Here is a 7535-nt window from a genome sequence, read left to right on the forward strand (position 1 = left end):
GGCCTTTTCCCGAGGTCAAAGGTGGACGAAACTCCAGAGGTAGTTGTGGACTTGCTCTAGCAACATGTGAGTCAAATTTCGTGAAAATCGCTCGAAAAAAAGTTCATTTTTCCATATTGTGTAAAAACGAGAAAAACGCAAAATGGCAGATTTTGGCACAAAATGGCCGCCAAACCATAGGTCGTGTCACCATCCAGTAATGATTTCAAAACGTCCTTTGGATATCGCGGACAAGGGTATATTGGTTTCGTTAGTCGATTCTCAAAAGAAAAGTTCCGAATTTTTTCGTTTTTGCCGAGTCGGCACATTTTTTTGCGATGGTTTTTTGCTTACCACGCCCACATTCCTTTATCGATCTTGTCGTGCGTAGCATCGTTTTGTTCAGCGCGGGCCAAGGAATCGCATATTTCCTCTTCACGACATTCCGATGAAAAATGTGCGAGCTAGCCAAGATGGCAACGGTTGCTAGCTCGCCACGCGCACGCCGTTCAAAATCTACAACTTCTAATTCCAACATTTTGTCCAGAGTAGCTGGCCGTTGGTGCCCGAAAAGTTACGAGACGATTGATGAAAATTCCAACGACGAGTTTTCGTTTGTATCTGGTGCTAAAGGTGCTTTTTTGAGAAAATTCCAGATGGCGGCCTTTTCCCAAGGTCAAAGGTCAACAACACTTCTGGGGTGTTTGTAGACTGGAGCTGGCAGCAAGTGTGTGCAATTGCGTGAAAATCGCTCAAACAAAAGCGTCTTTTCCCCATATTGTGGGAAAACACGAAAATCGCCAATTCTCAGAGTTCGCCACAAAATGGCCGCCAAGCCGTAGGTCGTGTGGCCGTCCCGTAATGATTTCAAAACATCTTTGGGATATCCCCGACACGTGTGTCTTGGTTTCGCGGCTGTATTTCGAAGTACATTTTGTTCGGCCCCATACGCGATTTTCGGCCCATTCATTTTTTTGACGGGATCGCTGGCCGTGATGTCATCGTCTTCGGGGGGGTGACGTTGACTTTGTGGAAAATTCATTTGCGATTTATCCCAGGTGTGTGCACATTTTGGTGACTTTTCGAGCATGCGGCGGGGGTCAAATTCTCGCTGAAAGGCGGCGAAGTCGTCGTTCCAACTGCGAAAACAATATGGTCCTTGCAGTCAGTGACTGCTGCTCTGCTGCGGGCCATAATAAGGTATGAGGAATAGCAGTGCGCGACTTTGCGAGCTCGCCACGCGGACGCCGTTCCAAATCTACAACTTCTAATTGCAACATTTTTTTCACAGTAGCTTGCCGTTGATGCCCAAAAAGTTTCGAGACGATCGCGGAAAATTCCAACGACAAGTTTACGATTGAATCCAGGGGTAAAGGCGTTTTTTATAGAAGATTCAAGATGCCGGCCTTTTCCCGAGGTCAAAGGTGGACGAAACTCCAGAGGTAGTTGTGGACTTGCTCTAGCAACATGTGAGTCAAATTTCGTGAAAATCGCTCGAAAAAAAGTTCATTTTTCCATATTGTGTAAAAACGCGAAAAACGCAAAATGGCAGATTTTGGCACAAAATGGCCGCCAAACCATAGGTCGTGTCACCATCCAGTAATGATTTCAAAACGTCCTTTGGATATCGCGGACAAGGGTATATTGGTTTCGTTAGTCGATTCTCAAAAGAAAAGTTCCGAATTTTTTCGTTTTTGCCGAGTCGGCACATTTTTTTCGACGGTTTTGTGCTTACCACGCCCACATTCCTTTATCGATCTTGTCGTGCGTAGCATCGTTTTGTTCAGCGCGGGCCAAGGAATCGCATATTTCCTCTTCACGACATTCCGATGAAAAATGTGCGAGCTAGCCAAGATGGCAACGGTTGGTAGCTCGCCACGCGCACGCCGTTCAAAATCTACAACTTCTAATTCCAACATTTTGTCCAGAGTAGCTGGCCGTTGGTGCCCGAAAAGTTACGAGACGATTGATGAAAATTCCAACGACGAGTTTTCGTTTGTATCTGGTGCTAAAGGTGCTTTTTTGAGAAAATTCCAGATGGCGGCCTTTTCCCAAGGTCAAAGGTCAACAACACTTCTGGGGTGTTTGTAGACTGGAGCTGGCAGCAAGTGTGTGCAATTGCGTGAAAATCGCTCAAACAAAAGCGTCTTTTCCCCATATTGTGGGAAAACACGAAAATCGCCAATTCTCAGAGTTCGCCACAAAATGGCCGCCAAGCCGTAGGTCGTGTGGCCGTCCCGTAATGATTTCAAAACATCTTTGGGATATCCCCGACACGTGTGTCTTGGTTTCGCGGCTGTATTTCGAAGTACATTTTGTTCGGCCCCATACGCGATTTTCGGCCCATTCATTTTTTTGACGGGATCGCTGGCCATGATGTCATCGTCTTCGGGGGGGTGACGTTGACTTTGTGGAAAATTCATTTGCGATTTATCCCAGGTGTGTGCACATTTTGGTGACTTTTCGAGCATGCGGCGGGGGTCAAATTCTCGCTGAAAGGCGGCGAAGTCGTCGTTCCAACTGCGAAAACAATATGGTCCTTGCAGTCAGTGACTGCTGCTCTGCTGCGGGCCATAATAAGGTATGAGGAATAGCAGTGCGCGACTTTGCGAGCTCGCCACGCGGACGCCGTTCCAAATCTACAACTTCTAATTGCAACATTTTTTTCACAGTAGCTTGCCGTTGATGCCCAAAAAGTTTCGAGACGATCGCGGAAAATTCCAACGACAAGTTTACGATTGAATCCAGGGGTAAAGGCGTTTTTTATAGAAGATTCAAGATGCCGGCCTTTTCCCGAGGTCAAAGGTGGACGAAACTCCAGAGGTAGTTGTGGACTTGCTCTAGCAACATGTGAGTCAAATTTCGTGAAAATCGCTCGAAAAAAAGTTCATTTTTCCATATTGTGTAAAAACGCGAAAAACGCAAAATGGCAGATTTTGGCACAAAATGGCCGCCAAACCATAGGTCGTGTCACCATCCAGTAATGATTTCAAAACGTCCTTTGGATATCGCGGACAAGGGTATATTGGTTTCGTTAGTCGATTCTCAAAAGAAAAGTTCCGAATTTTTTCGTTTTTGCCGAGTCGGCACATTTTTTTGCGACGGTTTTGTGCTTACCACGCCCACATTCCTTTATCGATCTTGTCGTGCGTAGCATCGTTTTGTTCAGCGCGGGCCAAGGAATCGCATATTTCCTCTTCACGACATTCCGATGAAAAATGTGCGAGCTAGCCAAGATGGCAACGGTTGGTAGCTCGCCACGCGCACGCCGTTCAAAATCTACAACTTCTAATTCCAACATTTTGTCCAGAGTAGCTGGCCGTTGGTGCCTGAAAAGTTACGAGACGATTGATGAAAATTCCAACGACGAGTTTTCGTTTGTATCTGGTGCTAAAGGTGCTTTTTTGAGAAAATTCCAGATGGCGGCCTTTTCCCAAGGTCAAAGGTCAACAACACTTCTGGGGTGTTTGTAGACTGGAGCTGGCAGCAAGTGTGTGCAATTGCGTGAAAATCGCTCAAACAAAAGCGTCTTTTCCCCATATTGTGGGAAAACACGAAAATCGCCAATTCTCAGAGTTCGCCACAAAATGGCCGCCAAGCCGTAGGTCGTGTGGCCGTCCCGTAATGATTTCAAAACATCTTTGGGATATCCCCGACACGTGTGTCTTGGTTTCGCGGCTGTATTTCGAAGTACATTTTGTTCGGCCCCATACGCGATTTTCGGCCCATTCATTTTTTTGACGGGATCGCTGGCCGTGATGTCATCGTCTTCGGGGGGGTGACGTTGACTTTGTGGAAAATTCATTTGCGATTTATCCCAGGTGTGTGCACATTTTGGTGACTTTTCGAGCATGCGGCGGGGGTCAAATTCTCGCTGAAAGGCGGCGAAGTCGTCGTTCCAACTGCGAAAACAATATGGTCCTTGCAGTCAGTGACTGCTGCTCTGCTGCGGGCCATAATAAGGTATGAGGAATAGCAGTGCGCGACTTTGCGAGCTCGCCACGCGGACGCCGTTCCAAATCTACAACTTCTAATTGCAACATTTTTTTCACAGTAGCTTGCCGTTGATGCCCAAAAAGTTTCGAGACGATCGCGGAAAATTCCAACGACAAGTTTACGATTGAATCCAGGGGTAAAGGCATTTTTTATAGAAGATTCAAGATGCCGGCCTTTTCCCGAGGTCAAAGGTGGACGAAACTCCAGAGGTAGTTGTGGACTTGCTCTAGCAACATGTGAGTCAAATTTCGTGAAAATCGCTCGAAAAAAAGTTCATTTTTCCATATTGTGTAAAAACGCGAAAAACGCAAAATGGCAGATTTTGGCACAAAATGGCCGCCAAACCATAGGTCGTGTCACCATCCAGTAATGATTTCAAAACGTCCTTTGGATATCGCGGACAAGGGTATATTGGTTTCGTTAGTCGATTCTCAAAAAAAAAGTTCCGAATTTTTTCGTTTTTGCCGAGTCGGCACATTTTTTTGCGACGGTTTTGTGCTTACCACGCCCACATTCCTTTATCGATCTTGTCGTGCGTAGCATCGTTTTGTTCAGCGCGGGCCAAGGAATCGCATATTTCCTCTTCACGACATTCCGATGAAAAATGTGCGAGCTAGCCAAGATGGCAACGGTTGGTAGCTCGCCACGCGCACGCCGTTCAAAATCTACAACTTCTAATTCCAACATTTTGTCCAGAGTAGCTGGCCGTTGGTGCCCGAAAAGTTACGAGACGATTGATGAAAATTCCAACGACGAGTTTTCGTTTGTATCTGGTGCTAAAGGTGCTTTTTTGAGAAAATTCCAGATGGCGGCCTTTTCCCAAGGTCAAAGGTCAACAACACTTCTGGGGTGTTTGTAGACTGGAGCTGGCAGCAAGTGTGTGCAATTGCGTGAAAATCGCTCAAACAAAAGCGTCTTTTCCCCATATTGTGGGAAAACACGAAAATCGCCAATTCTCAGAGTTCGCCACAAAATGGCCGCCAAGCCGTAGGTCGTGTGGCCGTCCCGTAATGATTTCAAAACATCTTTGGGATATCCCCGACACGTGTGTCTTGGTTTCGCGGCTGTATTTCGAAGTACATTTTGTTCGGCCCCATACGCGATTTTCGGCCCATTCATTTTTTTGACGGGATCGCTGGCCGTGATGTCATCGTCTTCGGGGGGGTGACGTTGACTTTGTGGAAAATTCATTTGCGATTTATCCCAGGTGTGTGCACATTTTGGTGACTTTTCGAGCATGCGGCAGGGGTCAAATTCTCGCTGAAAGGCGGCGAAGTCGTCGTTCCAACTGCGAAAACAATATGGTCCTTGCAGTCAGTGACTGCTGCTCTGCTGCGGGCCATAATAAGGTATGAGGAATAGCAGTGCGCGACTTTGCGAGCTCGCCACGCAGACGCCGTTCCAAATCTACAACTTCTAATTGCAACATTTTTTTCACAGTAGCTTGCCGTTGATGCCCAAAAAGTTTCGAGACGATCGCGGAAAATTCCAACGACAAGTTTACGATTGAATCCAGGGGTAAAGGCGTTTTTTGTAGAAGATTCAAGATGCCGGCCTTTTCCCGAGGTCAAAGGTGGACGAAACTCCAGAGGTAGTTGTGGACTTGCTCTAGCAACATGTGAGTCAAATTTCGTGAAAATCGCTCGAAAAAAAGTTCATTTTTCCATATTGTGTAAAAACGAGAAAAACGCAAAATGGCAGATTTTGGCACAAAATGGCCGCCAAACCATAGGTCGTGTCACCATCCAGTAATGATTTCAAAACGTCCTTTGGATATCGCGGACAAGGGTATATTGGTTTCGTTAGTCGATTCTCAAAAGAAAAGTTCCGAATTTTTTCGTTTTTGCCGAGTCGGCACATTTTTTTGCGACGGTTTTTTGCTTACCACGCCCACATTCCTTTATCGATCTTGTCGTGCGTAGCATCGTTTTGTTCAGCGCGGGCCAAGGAATCGCATATTTCCTCTTCACGACATTCCGATGAAAAATGTGCGAGCTAGCCAAGATGGCAACGGTTGCTAGCTCGCCACGCGCACGCCGTTCAAAATCTACAACTTCTAATTCCAACATTTTGTCCAGAGTAGCTGGCCGTTGGTGCCCGAAAAGTTACGAGACGATTGATGAAAATTCCAACGACGAGTTTTCGTTTGTATCTGGTGCTAAAGGTGCTTTTTTGAGAAAATTCCAGATGGCGGCCTTTTCCCAAGGTCAAAGGTCAACAACACTTCTGGGGTGTTTGTAGACTGGAGCTGGCAGCAAGTGTGTGCAATTGCGTGAAAATCGCTCAAACAAAAGCGTCTTTTCCCCATATTGTGGGAAAACACGAAAATCGCCAATTCTCAGAGTTCGCCACAAAATGGCCGCCAAGCCGTAGGTCGTGTGGCCGTCCCGTAATGATTTCAAAACATCTTTGGGATATCCCCGACACGTGTGTCTTGGTTTCGCGGCTGTATTTCGAAGTACATTTTGTTCGGCCCCATACGCGATTTTCGGCCCATTCATTTTTTTGACGGGATCGCTGGCCGTGATGTCATCGTCTTCGGGGGGGTGACGTTGACTTTGTGGAAAATTCATTTGCGATTTATCCCAGGTGTGTGCACATTTTGGTGACTTTTCGAGCATGCGGCGGGGGTCAAATTCTCGCTGAAAGGCGGCGAAGTCGTCGTTCCAACTGCGAAAACAATATGGTCCTTGCAGTCAGTGACTGCTGCTCTGCTGCGGGCCATAATAAGGTATGAGGAATAGCAGTGCGCGACTTTGCGAGCTCGCCACGCGGACGCCGTTCCAAATCTACAACTTCTAATTGCAACATTTTTTTCACAGTAGCTTGCCGTTGATGCCCAAAAAGTTTCGAGACGATCGCGGAAAATTCCAACGACAAGTTTACGATTGAATCCAGGGGTAAAGGCGTTTTTTATAGAAGATTCAAGATGCCGGCCTTTTCCCGAGGTCAAAGGTGGACGAAACTCCAGAGGTAGTTGTGGACTTGCTCTAGCAACATGTGAGTCAAATTTCGTGAAAATCGCTCGAAAAAAAGTTCATTTTTCCATATTGTGTAAAAACGCGAAAAACGCAAAATGGCAGATTTTGGCACAAAATGGCCGCCAAACCATAGGTCGTGTCACCATCCAGTAATGATTTCAAAACGTCCTTTGGATATCGCGGACAAGGGTATATTGGTTTCGTTAGTCGATTCTCAAAAGAAAAGTTCCGAATTTTTTCGTTTTTGCCGAGTCGGCACATTTTTTTCGACGGTTTTGTGCTTACCACGCCCACATTCCTTTATCGATCTTGTCGTGCGTAGCATCGTTTTGTTCAGCGCGGGCCAAGGAATCGCATATTTCCTCTTCACGACATTCCGATGAAAAATGTGCGAGCTAGCCAAGATGGCAACGGTTGGTAGCTCGCCACGCGCACGCCGTTCAAAATCTACAACTTCTAATTCCAACATTTTGTCCAGAGTAGCTGGCCGTTGGTGCCCGAAAAGTTACGAGACGATTGATGAAAATTCCAACGACGAGTTTTCGTTTGTATCTGGTGCTAAAGGTGCTTTTTTGAGAA

Source organism: Oryzias latipes, chromosome 17 (genome assembly GCF_053564925.1).
Source record: "Oryzias latipes strain Hd-rR chromosome 17, Olatipes_Hd-rR_3.1".
Classification (NCBI taxonomy): Eukaryota; Metazoa; Chordata; class Actinopteri; order Beloniformes; family Adrianichthyidae; genus Oryzias; species Oryzias latipes.